The following is a 20,622-nucleotide window of genomic DNA, read 5'->3' on the forward strand; positions in this document are numbered from 1 at the left end:
TTGGTAGTCTCAGTCCAGTTCTTAATGAACAGATATAAAGCAATGGTAATCAAATACTGCTCAGTTTTTACTGCAATAGTTCTGGCCAGCATGACACTAGTAACACAGAAGTAATTCTATAGACAGAGTTCTAGGACACTGTAATACGATTGTAATATAAGGATAAAATCCCTGATGACAATCTAAACACAACAGAACAATAAAGCAACATTAAGACTTGAAGCTCAAAACCCAAAAAAGTAAGTCAGTAGCAAAGTTTCACATCTAATAATCTCAGCATTAGCACATTCATATGTCTTCCTTCAATTCTGTTCTCTAGGGATAACACAGTAGACATAAAAAAGACAAGGCTGCCAAGTCCCCCACATTTTGCAGGAGTTCCTGCTTCTCACAGTTGTCTTCCACCTTCCTACATTTCCAGTCTTCAGGGATTAAACACTATCGGTACCGAGTGCTCTGCACTCTTTGTTAAGCCTCTGAAAATTGCCTGCTGTCTCACAGTCAGAGTGGAAGAATCTTCCTAAAGTCTGTATGGAGCACTATGCTCAGTATGGGGGTTGCTAGAGGGAGGAAGATAATGTGTGGACTTGCAGGCTGAAAATGTGGGGGAGGTCTTCTGGAAATCAAGAGCAGAGGAAGGGAAACCTTAGCATGGCAGAAAGGAAATTGGAAAGGAAAGGGTTGTAAGAGAAGATGGACAGAAATGGGTGACAAGTGGAAGACAAATGGAGGAGGGAAGGAGACTATGATGACTATAGAAAAAGAGAAAAGGATGTTGGCAGAAAAGAGAAGGAAGTGAAGGTGAGAAAACAGAAGGGAAGGAGAAATGAAGTACAATAACAGAGGGAGGAAAAGTACAGTGAGAACAGGAGATAGAAAACCGCAAAAGGAAAGGATTAAAAATTGAGAAAGAGGCAGAGACTGAAGGAAACAAAGAAAGATGGAGAAAATCCACCCCACCAGAAACAGTGCTTCTTGTCAGTCACAGACAGGAAGTGTTCCCTCCAGGAAAGCCAATTCAGGCATCAAGAAGTAGCAGGGAGAGACTGAGTCACCTGGCCTAAGGTAGGAAAACAAAAGAAAGTAAACAAGACAAAGGTACCGAGTGATAAATCTTCCTCCTCTTCCCCCTGCCCCTCCCCCCCAAAATGTAATTTGTAAAATACTGAAGTGTTTTTTTAGGCCAAATATTCTTGCTGGTGAAATGAAAAATAAGCGTTTTTCCTCTGTCAGAATGAGCCTTCCACAGAAAAATGCTATGGCTATTTTAAACTACTATACAGCACATCTATGTGCTCATTTTGCAAGCAGCCTGTTCTTGGTAACTCAGGTAATGTTACTTTCTGCAAGATGCCAATTTACAGTTGCAAATTCTGTTCATATAAAAAGGTGTGAAACCATTCCTAATCACCTTAACATTTGCACTTCTGAAATACCAACAGAGCAAAACCTTGTTCTAGCTTCACAGATATGAGAAAAATCACTGAGGACATGTTCACTGTACAGATTTGTCAGCTTTATATAATAAATAGTAACTATAACACTGGAATGTAAATATGCAATTCTGCAACTATTTCTTCCACACCCTACAGTACTTAAGAATTTTAAAGGAGGGAAATATGTCAGAAGACGAATCTTATATGCGCATCAATGTAATGTGGTTTATGCCTACAGCAAAATGTCCCATGACATTTATATTTAGAGCAGTGACAATGAAAGTCACTCATGTGGGAAAGTGCACTCATTAATGAGATTCTTCCAAGTAACACGCTACCAGGGAAATACAATGCAAACAGCAGTCAGCTTCACAATGTTCCCCCATTTGCTAGATTTCTAATAGAAATTGGCTTTCAAAATGCTTGTGTGACAGGGTACGATCTGGACTGATGAACCTAGGGTGCTGTTTACAGTGCTTTGAGCTACCATTCCTGGTCTGCTCACAAACAGCCTTCAGCATGTAAATTAATCCCAGTTATATTGTCTGAGTGCTATAGCCAGACAGTTTTGAATTACACTGCAGAGCAACACCAGCAAAATTCCCAGTCTTTCCCCCAGAAACGTGCAGCTTGAACTGCCCAGGTCTCTCCTGGACAATAAAATTTGGATAAAGTTTGTCATTTTATTAAAAGAAAGTGATATGTACAAACCCTGTTATCCCAAATGGTGTTTCCCAAACACACTGGTTTAGATAAAACAATAAAACAAATGTGTTAACTACACAGATAGGTTTTAAGGGATTACAAGTAATGAGGCATAAAAGTCAGGATTAATTACAAGAAAAAAGTAAAATGCAACTAATGCCTAACTTAACAAGATAGTGATTTCAAAGCAAAGTCTCTCTCACCACATGTTTCAGCAGTCTTACCAGCTGAATTCCTTTCAGTCAGGATCCCTCCCGCAGGGCAATGCTACTTCCTTTGTTCTTCACATGTTGTCAATGCCATGGGTACAGAGGAAGGGAGAGATCACTTGGGGCATCTGTTCTCCCTTCTTATAGTTCATTCTCTTCTTTGAGAATCCTCTCCAGCTGAGGTTCAGGAGACAAAGTCTGTGTGGACTCACCCACATCCTTTCCTGCCAAAAATGGCCACTTAACAAGGTGATGGTCCATTTGATTTTGTTGACAGCTGGCTGAGGTGTTGGCTAGCCTTTTGTCTCTGGAGAACTGGTTTGTGACTGCTTTCCAGACTTGTGACATGTTTTAGTAATATCATATAGTAGATTCTGATAACTTTACATCCAGTGTTACCACACATACTTTACCAGGGCCATAATGATCAGCAAATTATGATTTTTCAAATGAAATCTCACAGGCATACTTTGTACAAGATTTATCATAGTTCTACAAAAAGGGTGAACATAGGGGTACAGACTGTCACAGGTAGGTAGCTATTTAAAACACATAAGACAAATCTGTCTTTCAATATCATGATATCAGCAATATTTTGATAAACATTTAATTGGACAGGATGTTCAATAGTAAGAGCTTGATTACCCTCTCAAATCAATGTAATTCCACTGAAGTGTATGAAGTTACTCCTGGTTTACACCAGTGTGAGAATGAAATCAGGCCCTTGGTATAAGACACAATATGTACCTTGACGGTGATACCCAGTTCTAAACACTGGAGTTGTATTATTTTTTCTATTACTTGCACAGGATCCACAGCATTTTAGACTTTGTAAACATCACTCTGTCTGTGTCTCGACTAGTGTGCAGTTTAAATAGACACCATACACATGCAGAGTAAATGTGCAGTGGAATGTGGCTCACCTCTTATAGCTCCCTGATTATTATATATGATAAACTTTTCATTATTTAAAAGAGGATATTAATGATCAAGTTTGCAGAACATACATTTTGTAGAAAGATTAGCAATAATTAAGTCTGCATTACGGAAAGAATATAGCAAATATGGTTAGGGATTAAAAATAATCATTCTTGCTTTCTCTTTTTAGTGTGCAGATGCTAATGGAAATTAAGAGAAGGAACAGAACTTTACCACCACATATGAAATTCAAGTGAAAGGATCTAATTCTGAATTCACAAAGATCAGGACACCACAATAAAAATCATGACCATCACTCCTGCCCCAGATTTTTAAATGGAATAAGTTACTTCCCTACAGTCTCAGAAGTTAGTGCAGATAACCAACTGAATTAGGAAACAATTCACTAAGTACATTCCAAGATACTCTATTGTAACAGGTTTCAGAGGGGTAGCCGCGTTAGTCTGTATCAGCAAAAACAACAAAGAGTCCTTGTGGCACCTTAGAGACTAACGAATTTATTTCCCCACTTCATCAGATGACTCCTCGTTCTATTTTAACAGCTAGTTTGCCATGGGTTAGTTATTACTAAACGCAAATCAGTTGCATCTTTGGATTCGTCCCAATTTTCCTATTTGTTCTTAAATGACTTTTTAAAACCTGATCTCATATATCAAAGCCTCAGACCTCTGTGAGGTTGAAGTTAGGTGTACACTTCACACTGCTGGCGGCAGCATGTAGTATATATATAGTACACACAGCAGTGAAAAGCAAGCTGTGCCCACACTGCGCTATGTAGATACATGTGTCAGTGAAAGACTCTGGTAGCGGGGAAAGTCTTCAGCCGCTCCTCACTGCTGGAGCCTTTCATTACATGGAGGAAAGGCTCTGGCAGAGGGAGGCAGTGGGGAAACCTTCTGTGGCAGGGAAGGGCTCCAGTAGCAAGTAGTGGGACACCACCCTGCTAAAAACAACAGTGTAAACAGAGGCATGGCTTGGGCAAGATGAGAGCCGTGTAGAATAAGTACTCGCGTACACACCAACAGCCATCAGGCATGTTTCTACTTGACTCACCAACTCCACACTGCTATTTATACCCATGTGAGGGCACTTACGTGCAAATGTAAACTGGACATTGCCAAAAGAAGCGTGCAGCGTAGATGTCCCTTGGACTACCAAAGTTTGATAGAAACACTATTTATACAAGTTGCAGAGCACTGGATAATGGGTCCGTGTCTTCTTCCAGTTATGGGTTTGATTCTGATCTCATAGTCTTTGGTATAAATCCTTAAGAAACCATGTTTTTGTACAGTTACTTGGGATTTTCACCCGTGTAACTAAGAACAGAATCTGGGCCCATCTGTTCATTTCTGGTAACCCACAAAACAATGAACATCCCTGCAATATTAGAGTTCAGAATGCAAAGAAATTTAGTCACACATAGTTCCCATTTAAGTTAACAGGAATTTGTGACGCTAAATCTTTGTACATTACACTGAGAATTTACCCTGCATCTTACACCAAGACTCCCTGTTATAAAAGAGGCAGTGGTGATAAACATTATTTCTCCTTGGACATATTATTGCATTCTCAGGACATTGCTGGCATTGTCTCCCCATCATCATAGGGCTGGCACAAAGTAGAACGCCAGCAAGGAAGATAATGTAGGTCTGTCAAGGTTCATCCCCCACTCTGAACTCTAGGGTACAGATGTGGGGACCTGCATGAAAACCTCCTAAGCTTACTTTTACCAGCTTAGGTTAAAACTTCCCCAAGGTACAAATTAATTTTATCCTTTGTCCTTGGAATATCCACTGCCACCACCAAACTCTAACTGGGTTTACTGGGAAACGTAGTTTGGACACGTCTTTCCCCCCAAAATCCTCCCAACCCTTGCACCCCACTTCCTGGGAAAGGTTTGGTAAAAATCCTCACCAATTTGCCTAGGTGACCACAGACCCAAACCCTTGGATCTGAGAACAATGAAAAAGCATTCAGTTTTCTTACAAGAAGACTTTTAATAGAAATAGAAGCAAATAGAAGTAAAGAAATCACCCCTGTAAAATCAGGATGGTAGATACCTTACAGGGTAATTAGATTCAAAACATAGAGAATCCCTCAAGGCAAAACCTTAAGTTACAAAAAAGACACACAGACAGAAATAGTCATTCTATTCAGCACAATTCTTTTCTCAGCCATTTAAAGAAATCATAATCTAACACATACCTAGCTAGATTACTTACTAAAAGTTCTAAGACTCCATTCCTGGTCTATCCCTGGCAAAAACAGCATATAGACAGACACAGACGCTTTGTTTCTCTCCCTCCTCCCAGCTTTTGAAAGTATCTTGTCTCCTCATTGGTCATTTTGGTCAGGTGCCAGCGAGGTTACCTTTAGCTTCTTAACCCTTTACAGGTGAGAGGAGCTTTCCCCTGGCCAGGAGGGATTTCAAAGGGGTTTACCCTTCCCTTTATATTTATGACAAGGTCAGTCACTGTAGCTCTGATGCACAGCTACAACACTTTCACTTTTAGTATTATCAGCTTTCATTTAAACTTCGGCCCTTTACTAGCTCCAAGTTTGTGTTATAAACAGATACAACTGCAGCTGAACTTGGGGACTACTCACCCACATCTCATCCACTTACAAGGACACTATTTGTACCCGAGTTTTACCAGAGGTTATTCAATTAACATATCTACAGGTAGAAATATATTTTATAGATACAATACAAAAAAATTAAATCTCCATTCCATGGTCAATACTCCTGTGTTTCCATAAAGCAGATCAATAGCAAAGTGATCAAATTCTTTTCTAGCTATACTCATTTAATCTGTTTTTCATTTTAAAGATAAAAACCTTACATTTATATAAGTTCCAAAAGGCTCCTGTAACAAAGTCAGCCACCTCTTGAGCACCTCCTCATGGCCTGAAGTGACACTGCTGATTCTTGCCTCAGTTTCCCCTTCACTCAGTCTCCTCAATGACTACACTAAGGCTTGTGACACAACACCCCACCCCTTCCAGGGGTCTAGTTTACTAGCATAAAACAAACACAAAATAAAGGCTCTTCCACACCAGTCTCAGGCTGGCACAGCCCTGCCTCCCTGAGGTCTGGTCTATCTGCTTTTAATTTTCCAAGCTGGGCACAGCTTTTCAGCCCTTCGCAGGCTTTGATCAGCCATTCCCCTCAGCCCACCCTAGACTCCTTGAAACACTCCCTGCTCTCTTCTGAGCATCCATGCTCAGGCCATCCTATCTGGAGTCCTTCCCTGTTTTTTATCTCTGCAGAAACTTCCAGGCATTTCTGCCTGGAGTTTTTCCACAAACTCTGTGTCCAAGTGACCATTCAGGCCCAAACCTTTCCCACTGGTCATGAGTTTCCTGCAGCAGCCTCCTGCTCTCCACAGCCTCTGCCACAGCTTCTTCTCCCTATTTTCTGTCTTCCTCTGTCTCTTTATAAAGATCACCTACCTTGTATCGAGCCGCATTGAGAGGCTGTGTTAATGAGACACAGGTGGGCTGGACTAATTCCCTCTTAAAGGGCCCAGTCCACCCTGTGACAGCTCCTTTAAACTCTTTGGTCAGATTCACAAGGAGGGCTTAGGCTTTGCAATCCTCTGCACCCTGCTATCCAGACACTGGACTATCCAGTGGAATTAGGCACCTAGGCTCTTGACACAATGCATAGGGAGAGTTGGGCACCTAAGAATGGGCTTCACAAAAGCTAGCACAATGAACACAGAACTGCCTATGCTAGCCAATAAGACAGAATCGTAGAAATGTAGGGCTGGAAGGGACCTCAAGAGGTCATTGAGTCCTTCCCCCCCATGCTGAGGCAGGACCAACTAAACGTAAGCACTGCAGCATGTGTTTGTGTAACCTGTTCTTAAAAACCTCCAATGGTGGGGATTCCAAAACGTCCCTAGGTAACCTGTTTCAGTGCTGAACTATCCTTAGAGTTAGAAAGTTTTTCCTAATACCTAAACAAAATCTCCCTTGCAGTAGATTAGGCCCATTACTTCTTATCCTACCTTCAATGGATGCGGAGAATAATTGATCACAGTTCTCATTATAACAGCCTTTAATATATTTGAAGACTATTATTGTAAGGATCTGCAGGACTAGAAGCTGCGGCTGCAGCCTGGGGCAGCTAACATTCCCACATCACCACCAGGAGGCTACAGGGGCACTGTGGAGATGAGGTGCCACAGGAAGTATCACCCAAAGGGAGCAGAGCAACAGCACCCTGTGGCCTTCTGATTGGTCCATGGTCACTATTTAACCCTGGAGGATGTCCCAGGAAGTTGTCTGGGTAACCATGTAGACTTCTGGCCTGCTGTGATGCCACACCATACCTTGCTTGCTAATCTCCAGTCTCTGACCCCAGCCTGACTCTCACCATTACTCTTGCCTCCTGATTCTAGCCTGGTAGCCATCTCTGGTCTCTGAATCTGGGACCGACTCTTGCCTATTTGACCATGGCTCTAGTGATTACTCTGATCCCTGATTGCTGACTGCTGCCTTGTGATAGTCCTTGACTTGGTGACTTCTAGATGAGACTGCCTATGGCCTGGTCCCTTACGCTTCTGAGACCCCCCTTCAGTCTTCTTTTCCTAGGACTAAACATGCCCAGTATTTTTAACCTTTCCTCATAGGTTGAGTTTTTTCTAAACCCTTTATCATTTTGGTTGCTCTCCTCTGGACTCTCTCCAGTTTGTCCACATCTTTTGTAAAATGTGGTGCCTACAACTAAACACACTACTCCAACTGAGACCTCTCCACTGCTGAATAGAGTGTGCCAATTACCTCCCGTGTCTTACAAACAACACTTGTCTTTGGTATAAAGATTAATACACCCCAGAACAATATCAGCTTTTTTCACAACTGCATCACATTGTTGGCTCATATTCCATTTGGGATCCTCTATAATCCCCCACTCTTTTTCAGCAGTACTACCACCTACCCAATTATTCCCCACTGAGTAGTTGTGCATTTGATTTTGGAGCCATGTTGGCCTCTTATTCTTCTTCACAGCTTTCCTTTGCATTGGGATAATTTGCTATTGTGCCTTTAGTTTTGTCTACAAGAAACTGCCAGCTCTCCTGTGCTCCTTTTCCCCTCAGATTTTCTTCCCCTGGGACCTTACCTACCAATTCTCGGAGTTTAACATCTGCTTTTTTGAAGTCCATTGTCCTTATTGTCTTGCTCTCACTCCTTCCTTTCCTTAAAATCATGAAACCTAATCATTTCATGATCACTTTCACTCAAATTTCCTTCAACCTTCAGATTCACAACCAATTCCTCCCAGTCCGTCAGAATCAAATCTAAAATACTGTCTCCTGGGTTACTTCCTCCACCTTCTGAAACAAGAAGTTCTCCCTAATGCACTCCAAGAACTTATTGCACATTTTGTGTTTTATACTACCAGGTCTTGTGTTTTGGGTTTTTTCTGTTATTTGTTCTAGAAATGCCTCCTCCACCTCTTCCTCCTCTGTTGGTAGTCTATAGTAGACCCCTACTGTGATTATGGTCATGGCACTGCCCTGGGAGGTGGGTGATGAAATTCAAGTTCCGTCCTCATGAGGCAGAGTGGGGATCTGAACATGGATCTCCCATGTCCTGGATGAGTGCTCTAACTAGTTGGGGGCACCATCTCCTCCTCCTCAGTCATCTTTTGTATGGGTTTAGGTATGCTCTGAGCACATCTACCTAGTCAGGCCCTGAAGGCAAGTTAGGAGGGGGAACGCCTGGTTTGTGAATTCCACTGGGGCTTATGCATGAGATATGTGCCAAACTGCTGGACTGCCAGGATTTAGGTGGTTGATATTTAGGTGTTTCAGGGACTCTCGGGATGGAATGTTTAATTAAAATGGCACAATTTGGTACACTACAAACAACATAACAATAAAGTTTGAATAAAGTTGTCTTTGCCACAGTACCAGTGCTAGACCCAATGCACTGTGATGGAAATGTCAGTCCCCTACCACTGCAATAGCAACACAGTAACTCTTTAAATGACAGTATCTATTGAAACGGCAAGGGAATGAAGGTGGGAAAAATGTAATTACCCCAAATGGAACTTAGGATATTTAATTTTGATAAAAGTCAGCAGCACGCTGATCGTATAACTGTCCTAAGAGATGGACTCTCCAACAGACAATGACCATTTGCACTATTTAGGGGCATTTCCTCAGAAATTACATTGCCAGAGCTACCACCGGATTGTGAAAAATGTCGTGCAGAGGCCTCTTGTTTTTCAAGAGGGTTAACATGACTTACTCCAAAGAAATATAAAGGGACACCCAAGACTTTCTTGAAAAATCACACACCAACCTTACCAACAGGGGCATCCAAAGATAGGTTCAAGTTTATTCATGCAACATTGATGGAAGGTATTTGGGAAATGTTTGCATATTAACTCATTCAGATAGAGAATGTTATCCTTGGAAAACCAAAATTAAAGCATGTGTGAAAAATATAAATTAGAAGATAAATTTACAAAAAAAAAAAATGGATAGGGGAACTGGCCAGGAAAGCAAGGCATCTGCACTGCCTGGATCTTATTAAAAGACAATGTCCATATGGGTGTGTGATGTTATCGAATTAAAATATAACCATATAGGTCATTGTTGTAACCACTGTTATATATTTGCAACAAATATTGTACAAAGGTTGAGTGAGATGTCTCTGTAAAGGTTATGTTTTGCTGGTTATGATTATGCTATCTGTACGCATGTATCATTTTTGTATGTGAAGTTATAAGTATTGGCTCTATACTTGGATTTCAAATGTTTGCTCCTGGGGTAACACCCACAAGGTAGCTAGCCAGCACATCTTGAAGGAACTGTTCAAATTAAGTGGTTCATCAAGAAATACTTGGTTGACAATGGACCATGGAAGATGCCCTGCTTACACTGAGTGGACTGTCATGTCAATTTGCTGTCAGGAGTGTAGGTAATGGCTTCCTGCAATGACTGAGGGAAATTGAGCATGAACATGTGACTTGCCCATGTAACTCCAAACTCCATCTTGGTGCTGTAATTTCCCACAGTAAGAACAATGGGAGGCCCTCCACATGGCAAAAGCTATAAAAGGCTCTGAAAACACCTCCATTTTGTCTTCAATCCTGCTTCTTACCTCTAGAGGAACTTTGCTACAAACTGAAGCAAAAGACTAAATAACCCATCTGAGCTGTGGATGTATTCCAGAGACTTGACTTAAGCCAGCAGTTTATTCAATCACTGCTACAAGCCTAAACCAAGAACGTTGCCATCGCTGTATGTAATTAATTCCTTTAACCAATTTTAACTCTCACCTTTCTTTCTTTTTATAAATAAACCTTTAGATTTTAGATACTAAAGGACTGGCATAAGCATGATTTTTGGGTCAGATCTAAGTTCTATATTGACCCGGGTGTGTGGCTGGGCCTTTGGGATCAGAAAAATCTATTTGATGAGACTGATTGTAAAGAACCACTCTCTGAATCCAGTGTTTTTGGTGATAATATAGAAACTGGAATGCCTGAGAAAACTGCCTTTATGTTTTCTTGTTAGCCCGTGTGGTAAAACAGGAGTTTACTTTCTTGGCTGGTTTGGTATATCTTATAAAAAATAACCACCAGTTTTGGGTTGTGTTTTCCCTATTTCTCAGATTTCAGAGTAGCAGCCATGTTAGTCTGTATCTGTAAAAAGAAAAGGAGTACTTGTGGCACCTTAGAGACTAACAAATTTATTTGAGCATAAGCTTTCGTGAGCTACAGCTCACTTCATTGGATGCACGCAGTGGAAAATGCAGTAGGAAGACAAAATGGAGGTGTTTTCAGAGCCTTTTATAGCTTTTGCCATGTGGAAGGCCTCCCATTGTTCTTACTGTGGGAAATTACAGCACTAAGATGGAGTTTGGAGTTACATGGGCAAGTCACATGTTCATGCCCAATTTCCCTCAGTTACTGCAAGAAGCCATTACCTATACTCCAGACAGCAAGTTGACATGACAGTCCACTCAGTGTAAGTGGGGCATCTTCCATGGTCCATTGTCAACCAAATGTTTCTCGATGAACCACTTAATTTGAACAGTTCCTTCAAGATGTGCTGGCTAGCTACCTTGTGGGTGTTACCCCAGGAGCAAGCATTGGAAATCCCTATTTCTCAGCAGTTCATCCTGAATTTGGCATCCTCAGTTGTGACCCACTAAGGCATGGTTACAGGGTGTCATCATAATGATAGCACTGCAGCACAAAGCAACTTGCTATCTATCATAGTAACCTCACATACACACTGAAGCAGAGAGGTGAGACAACAGAAACTGCAGGTGAGAACCCTTGGAGTGGGTGACCAATTACCCTAGAATACTTGCTGACACCTCTCAGGAAAGAAAGAACAGAGCTGCCAAAGAACAGATCCTCCATTCTGACAGGTCCTGGAAGCATGCCCGCAGCACCTTGTGGTCATCAGTATCAAAGGCTGCTTGACAGATCTAAGAAAATCTGACAGGACTCCTAACCTTGTTTCATTGCCAGGAGGAAATCAGTGACCAAGAATCCTAATGAAATCACTGTAGAGTACCCAGACCTAAAACTTGGCTGACAGGAAATCAGAGGTATCCAGACGACGCTGCAGAAATCTTGCCACAACCTTTTCAGCCTCCCCTGCCAACAAGAAAGGTTTCAGAAAAAGGGCTCAACCTTGAGCCCTGCTACAAAACCTTTGCACTGCTTATGCTGCCAGCTGGGGATTCTGCTGGTGCAGGGGACAGAGCAGGACTGAGTCAGGGATGTGGCTAGACCATGTTGTGCTCCAGCAATGTTTAAATGGCAGAATGCCACCTGGGACACAATTTACAGTAGCTCTGAAAAAGCTCTAAACACCACCTCCTGGATTAGGGAGCGGCAACCAGCTCCACTGCCTCTGATGTGACCAGTAGAGACTGAATGCAGCAGAGAACTTGGCTCAGAATCTTAACTGGTTAGGTCATTAAGATGGTGTATTCTTGAACAAGCATTTAACCATGGTTTATTTAAGGGGGGTTGGCACTCTGTATTCCCAGAGGAGGGTTAAATCCCCAGCAATGAATAACAAACTCAAAATTTCCTTGCTGTTGACTTTAACTAATCTATGATAGCCATGTAATAGACTACAGCCTCCAGCTTCACCATTAAATCCAGAACCACTGAAACCAGTAAAACTCCAGCAGTGAAGACAACACATTTGACACATCTCTTTTGACAATGCTCACATGGAAGTAGCCAGACTCATCTGGATGCACTTCATCTTATTTGTGGAGAAGCTGGAAAGCACCTGAGAGTGAGAAGTACCTGAAGTGGAAGTAGTCTCTATTCACTGGGCAGCTAACCAAGTAGAACAGTCCAGCTGGTCAGGAATTCAAGGATATAATGACAGGTATGGGGGGATAAAACCTCATTTACCTTCCATTACAGCCACCTCATTGGAATGTAAAATCTCAGTTCTGCAGTCTATCAGCCTTGGAATGAATTTCCTGCCCCTGGTGCTCAATTTCCTTCACACTGATCCTGCCAGTACTTAATTCACCCCAAGAGTCCTTATTCACACTCATGCAGCCCCTACACATCTGAGCAGGAATTTGCAGAACCAGGCCCCCAAACCTTAATTTTAGCTCCACTGCTGTTTTAAGATGCCCTTACCAGAAAATAGATTTTGGGGCAGAAATCAAGGAAGGTTAGGATGGAATATTAATCAAATAAATAATAAAACATTCAATATGCTCAAGGATCATTTAGAAATAGCAAAATAAAGAATATAGCTTATTAAAGTACTAGATAAAAAACACAATGGTAGTGTATCCTAAAAGGATAGTATAACCCACATTTTACCAGCCTGGTGCACAAAACCATTAGTAAATGTTAGAATATGGAAAATACAAAAGGGGAATTAAGAAACAAGGTAACAGATTGTGACGGTGCAAGTGATTACAGCTATAATGGAACAGACTATAGTGGAACAGTCTGCTACTATGGTGGAAGCAGTAACTGATACAGCATTAAAATGCTCTTGAGACACAACAAATAGCTACTTTTGAAGAAATAGCAATGTTCAGTTTGATTCCACTTGCCCAGAGCTATCTCAGTTCCATACAGAAGATCACCACAATGGTCCAAAAACTAATTTATTTATTTGTAAATGAACATCTCATAATATTGGACTTAATGAAGTCACTAATAGCTAGGATATAATACAGCAGTGTGAAGTTCAAAACCAACTTTGTGAATGGCTGAGTGCTGTTGTGATTTTTAAGCAGAACTCCCACTGCCATCAAGGGCAATTCATGTTCCTATAATAAATCTACAGAAGTATCTCAAGCTACAGATCACTATACAGCTAATAGTATATGATGTAGGTATACTTTATTTTGTCACATTATATAATTCCAGGAAAATTCAGAGTAACTGCACTTATAAAATATGAATATCTGCCTTTTGGAAAAATATTAATTGTTCTGGGGGCATTCCCCTTTTTAATTATAGACAATATCTCTCAAACTGGTAGAAACTTTCCTAAGGCAAGCAATTTTGAAAGTGTGACCTCTGTAAAGGCGAAGTGATCAGGATGATGGATGGCATTCATCATGTTAGTTCTATGGATATATTTTATAAAAGTACCTGATTTCCATTTCTTAAAGTCACTTTAGTCTCGTCACCCAGACTTTTAATTTAGGCATTGCTCTAGTGAGCATTGCATGGCCTATATGATTTAGATTGCAGAGCCCCATTTTCAAAAGTGACTTGGCAACTTAGGAAACTACATCCCATTGACTTTCAAGAAATGAGTAAGAGCAGAATAAAGGATTGTTGGACTCCTGGTGTCACATGATCAAAACAGTTGGTTTTATACATTTGAAACAATCCTCTTTACAAACATTCTTTTTTACTCTGACTGTCCATCAGTAGCTTTTTATGAAACTTTAAATTTGGTTTTCTCACGATTCACCTCATAAATATAAGATTTAGTTAGTTAAGACGTTATGGGTAATTGTGCACCAGGCAGCCTTTTTAAAAATAAATGTAAAAAGTGGGGAAAATCAGTAGAAGCCTCCGATTCCACATTTTTCTGACCTCTTATTCATGTGTAAAGTCATCCTCTTGTACATTTGTTGCAGTCAATGCTCTGTTTAATATCCAAACCATGTCTGAATTTGTGGTTTGGATCATTTGAAAATTTCCAAACAGCAGTTCTGTAACATTTTGATGATGTTATTTTAGGAAATGAGAAATTCAACTAATTAGACTGTGAATTAGGTATCCAAATCCCTTACACTGCTTTGAAAATCAAAGCCAAAAATTCCAGAGATAATCCAGCATGAAATCTATAGAGACATCCAATCGGTGTGGTTTATTATACTTGTTAAGGTGGCAGCCAGCAAAATGATACAGGGCTGCTGTTTCCATAAGCAACAAAGGTGTTGAAAAGCTTAACAGTTATGGGCAGTTGTAGAACAAAGAGGGGGGGGGAAGAGTTTCTCAAGTCTTTATTTTTCTTGGCAAACATTGGTGCTTTGTAAATCATTTAGGAGCTGTAGATGTGATTATATTGACTGGCATCTTTTTAAAACCTGTGGTATTGTGGCTGTTGCATAAATATCTCTATGGGACAGGTTTATTTGCTCATATTTGATCTATAAATAGATGAAGAAAATATGACTAATAAAAAGGCAGGCTTGTCTTAAATCAATGGGAAATTGCCACACTACATACAGTAAACATTAGACACTTGTGCAATAGAACGTGTTTTTTCCTAATAGAATGGGGGACATGGAAAAGTAGGCTCTTTTCAATGGAAATAATGCATCTTATGGGACATAACCACTTATGGATAAAAGGCCTTTTGGATAAAAGCGGTTCAAGTCAAGAGTATCTGCTGCATTCAAACCTACATGCAGGAAACTGTCTTCCGATGCATCCGATGAAGTGAGCTGTAGCTCACAAAAGCTTATGCTCAAATAAATTGGCTAGTCTCTAAGGTGCCACAAGTACTCCTTTTCTTTTTGTCTTCTACCAGTTTCTTCAAACAATTACAGCTTTTATAAGAGCATCAGTGAATCTGTGCCACTGCTTTTATGTTATGACCAGATGTTATTGCTGCAGATGAATTCAGTAATGCCTCTTGAGTTTATGGAAGACATTCTCTTTCATCCTTTCACTGTTGTTGCTCTCTTAACTGTTTTTGTAAGGGGTACAAATGAACATTTTGGTTCTGTAGCAGACAGTGGAGGGCCGGAGGGGGGTAGGGGGAAGAAGGGGAAGAGAGGGAAGAAAAAGGCCCCTGCTAAGATGCCATTTTCCAGAACATGCCCCATATGTTACAAAGCTTTCCAAATTTATACATAAATTGCTCTTTGCTGTGTGCCCAGCACAGCCTGTATATCACTCGCTGAACTGTGAGAGCACTGACAACCATGTTCCACTCGGCACTGAATGGGCTGTCACACTGGTATGCCTTTGGCACACAATGCAAGTCTTTTCAGTGCCATGCCTTCTTACTATCACTAATAACTTCCTTCTGCAAACACATAACAGTCTACTTACTACAGTTTTCTCTTTCTCTGTCTAGTTTAGGAGTGACCTGACTTTGCAACACCCACAGCTAAAGTGGTATTTTGCCAGGATTCTCAGGGCCATACTTAATGGGTATGTATAATATCATATGCGGACACTTGAAAAATCAACCAACCAACCAATCAACCAACCAACCAAAAACTACACAACCATACTAGTTGCTTGTATCTCTCTTCCTTGTTAGATAAATGGAAACTGCTTGTTGATTGAGTTCAACAGCAATAAAGACATAAAGACAAAGACAAAGACAGAGACAAATGAATAGCAGACTTAGACTATTGCCTTCTGGAATCAGTAGTCTCCATGGGTCATACTTTCATATCTATTGTAAATTATACAAGATGGTAGCTGTGTACCACATTTTAAGATCCCAAAGGTTAAATTTTAGGCATCCATCCAGTCTAAGGTATTTCTAATGCACCATAATTATATCATGTAGATGTCATGTCACCATAAATCGATTAAAATGTGCAAGTTACCTATGTGTATACTAGTGCTACTTTACCCTCATGGGAAGTTAAACTATATGACTTGGTGCTAGAGTTTATCTTGCACATTTTAATTACACAGTGACAACTTTTGAAAGCTAAAAAACCTGATTTTTACACTCTTTTCCATTTTGGAGCGGTTGATGCAGTTTCACAGAGGTTATTTTGCTTGTATGGGCCAACGTGACTGTACAGCGTGCCATACAGAAGAGCTCAGAGAATAATTGTAATCAATACTTTATCCAACAACTTTTCTGCTGGCAGAATATCCTGGAGCAGATTCCAGTTTCCTCATGGGTCTTCCTTTTCAATTATTATTTTCGTAACTGGAGCTTGGCACAAGCAGTTTTTTGTGATTATTCCCTATTTTCTTTTTGAAATTCATGGATTTTAAGGCCAGAAGGGACCATCAGCTCATCTAGTGTGAATGTCTGTACAACATAGCTCATTGAATTTCACCCATTTACTCCTGTATTGAGCCCAATAACTTGCATTTGGCTAAAGCATATCTTCCAGAAAAGTGTCCAGCTTGATTTAGAGACATCAAGATATTGGGACTCTACCATTTCTCTTGATGGTTTGTTCCAGTGGTTAAAATTATGTATCTTATTTCTTATCTGTATTTGTCTGTGTTGATTAGCTGTGACTGATTAGAAAAAAATCACATGGCATATTATTTGTTTACCAATAGAATGAAGACAAAAACATTTTTGATGTGAATATTTGTATTCACCAAAAATTGCACACACACAAATGTAACTTTGAAAATCATCACTTTGTTAGCACTTCAGAGAGTTTATTCCATCTACTGCAAATGTCTTTAACTGTTTCCATGTTTTTTCATCTCCTCAGTAAGCTAGAAAATTGTTTTTTTGATGAAAATGAATCAGTGAGATTTTATGTTGTGTATAAAGGTACAGGGTAGAGAAAGGAAGAGGAAGATATTTAACAATATATGTATGGCGCTTATCTTCTAGAATAAATTCACAAAGGTACTGTGCAATTCTGTAGTCTTCCTCAGTCTTCAGAGGCGGTAGTTGTGTTAGTCTGTATCAGCAAACAAACCGAGGAGTACTTGTGGTACCTTAGAGACTAACTAATTTATTTGGACATAAGCTTTCGTGGGCGAAAACCCCCATCATCGGATGCATGTAGTGGAAAATACAGTAGGAAGATATATATATACACAGAGAACATGAAAAAATGGGTGTTGCCATACCAACTGTAATGAGACCAATTAATTAAGGTGGGCTATTATCAGCAGGATTTTAAAAAAACCTGATATCACTACAAAAGGGTTTTTTCTCCTGCTGATAATAGCCCACCTTAATTAATTGGTCTCGTTACAGTTGGTATGGCAACACACATTTTTTCATGTTCTCTGTGTATATATATCTTCCTACTGTATTTTCCACTGCATGCATCCGATGAAGTGGGTTTTAGCCCACGAAAGCTTATGCCCAAATAAATCTGTTAGTCTCTAAGGTGCCACAAGTACTGCTCGGTTTTTTTTCCTCAGTCTTGTCTTTCACTATACCTACTGTCTGATCCTGGGCCTCTCCTGAGCAGACACAGCCAAGAGAACTAGACTTCGTTCTTGACCTGCAGTATCCCAGCAATCCAGGCCAAGGCCTCTCATGAGCAGAGGCTGCCAAGTGTATTAGGTTGTGCCGAGATTAAAAAACAAACAACCCTGAACACATTCACTTCTGTGTTGAATTTGAATATATTTATTTTTAGACCTTGGTTTATGTTTTAGTCTGTCTAGCTACCAAAGATATCAACAGAAAGTTCAACAAAGCCCTTCTTTTAGGTATCTATCAATCTTATGTGAAGCTGAAGGTTCATTTAAAAAGAATTAAAACTATACCCACAGAACACTGTCCTTTATATTTATGTTTGAATGCGGAGATGGACTTTTCTCTCCAGTATTTTAGAAATACTAGATTCATATTCAGAGCCTCCTCCCAAAAAATAGTAATGGGGTTATAGTACAGATGTGGAAGTTCGGCAAAACAGATTCTTGTCTCAGAGCTAACACACTTTTTGTGATCTCACACCAGCCAGTTAACCTATGTCGTAGTTTACACCTTTATAACAGGGGGATAACAACTGCCTAACTCACAGGACTGTTATGACACTTGAATGTTTGTAAAGTGCTTTGGGTACATGAAAGGTAAAACAGATATGCTGGATCCATGGCCCTACTCATATTGAATAGTACCAAACTGCTCAAGTGGTCCTATTAAAGAATATGAATTCACTCACAATGTTTAAGAATACTAGAATCTGGCCTTGTGAATTATGATGAAGCCATTGAGACACAGCTGTTAAGTTTGTGTTTTGTTTTGCTCTTAAAGTAGGAGTACAACCTCCATGTTTTATAAGAAAAACCCAGCGTACCTGTCCCAAATTTGCAACATATAAACTGAGTAAAGTTTGATTTTTCTGAGATGTTTCAACAAAACCAGTAAATTCATTTGAGTTCCAATCAAACTTAAAAACTGCAGACAATAGAAAGTAACAATGTGTACACAGTGATTTTGGTGGGCTCTCTGGGATTATGTAATTACTATTTTAATTAACAAAGGAAAAAATGGCATTATTGGTCATAAGTGAATTTTATGTGCTGCAGTTAGCCAAGAGAGAAAATGTTCTCTGTCAACAATGTCTATTCTCCAACACAGTTTGCGGAAGCATTTTTACCTGGTTTAGGAGAGGAATATTAAACTGCCTTTTGGCATATACCCCAATAATGCTCCCTGTATCCAAAGTTTCCTTTTAAAATATGAGGTGTAGGGAATGGATTTGGCTAGTCAAATGGCATTAGTGTTGTGTCAAAGAAAATACTGCAACGGCTGCATGCGAGCCACTTCAGTTTCTCAGAGTGAAAAAGGATTTGCTGCCTCTGCTTAACGCAAAACACTTTTTGACTACTGAGAAGGCTTGGGGTATTCTTATACTCATTTCAAATAAAATATACAATAATGAAATATTTGTGAGGAATAATCTGAACCATTGTTTGGAAAGTTCACTGGCACAAAGTTACCACAAAAACACAACCAAAATGTTACTGAGGACTGCAATGGCATGTCACCAAAGGCTCAAAGGCCACATGTAATTGGCACGTATACATAACAAACAGTGGCACTCTAAATAAAAAGGGCGGTCATGGTGCCCTGTTGTAACCCTAATATTATTTGCTTTTACATCTCTTCAAGATTAGATGTCTACAGCACAAAAACCACCATCCCTCCATATTAGCCACCTCACTTTGCTCTCCCACTGGTAAGGAGGGAAGACAGGTAAATTCTTTTTGTTTTTCTTTTTAAAAATGTGATTGGGAATGCTTGTGGAAGAGAGGGCTTGATGGCCCCCCCAGTCCTGACCCGAATACCAGCGCAAGTGATTCCATTACTTTTGAGCTGTTCCAGTACAAAAACAGAAGACTGTCAGCCCTTCAGGGCAGAGACATCTACCTACATATTTGTGCAACAGCTAGCACAACCAAACCCTGATACCGAATGGGACTTCTGGGCACGAGTGCAATACAACACAAAATAACTGTCTTCTCTCTGTAGAGTGTCTTTCGTACAAACTGTATCCAAAGGCAATTTACAGAGTTAGTAATACATGAGAGAAGGCGAGAAATTCAAAGCTATAGACAAAGCAAGAAAGGTATGTTCACACGTTAAAGGGTAGAATGTGGCTAGCCTTACATGAGTATGCCAGGAAGTAGAGGGTGCCAGTTTGTAAGTCTTCTCCCCCTCCCAGCAACGGCCATGCACAAGGATTAGTCCCAGTTCACCAGGTTCCTTGAGTACCAGGACCTTAAAACTAACAGCTACAAAGGGTATGGGAGGAATGAGAATGGGGTGATGGCCACACATACCTCTGCACTGACTAGTTGAGCTGGGCAATCATTGGAGGAAGTTCAAGCTGCTCTCTTTCAATAGGTGGAGCAGGCAGCTCTTCTGGCCCAATCACTCCCCAGCTATACCCACAGTGCCAGCTTAGCAGCTGGACGTGGGGACATGAGGAAGCTACTTTCATCTCCCTGATTCGCTTTCTGGTTTTATGCTGGACATATCCTAGCAGAATTTATAGTAGTCCAGGGGCACTTTAGGCTTGTATATTTCACTAGCACAATTCTTCATCAGCTAACAAAATCAGCATACAATTTTTGAGGATTTGACAATATGTCAGTTGAGTAAGGGCTGACCACTGAAACCACTCTTCAAGATGCTGAACTGTGCAAGGTAAAGCATGCTGTA

At 40.4% G+C, this 20,622-nt stretch overlaps 1 protein-coding gene across 5 annotated transcripts in view; it reads right to left on the reverse strand.

Moving 5' to 3' along the window:
* ELOVL6 (ELOVL fatty acid elongase 6) overlaps positions 1-20,622 on the reverse strand; it is a 123,764-nt gene that overhangs the window by 46,063 nt on the left and 57,079 nt on the right. Inside the window, exon 2 of one of the 5 annotated variants that reach the window (XM_048846705.2) lies at positions 961-1,060. The exons of the other annotated variants lie outside the window; for them this stretch is intronic. The gene's annotated coding sequence lies outside the window, so the exon portion shown is untranslated. The remainder of the gene's footprint in view (positions 1-960; positions 1,061-20,622) is intronic. 5 annotated transcript variants of the gene reach the window in all.

Source organism: Caretta caretta, chromosome 4, assembly GCF_965140235.1.
Source record: "Caretta caretta isolate rCarCar2 chromosome 4, rCarCar1.hap1, whole genome shotgun sequence".
NCBI lineage: Eukaryota > Metazoa > Chordata > Testudines > Cheloniidae > Caretta > Caretta caretta.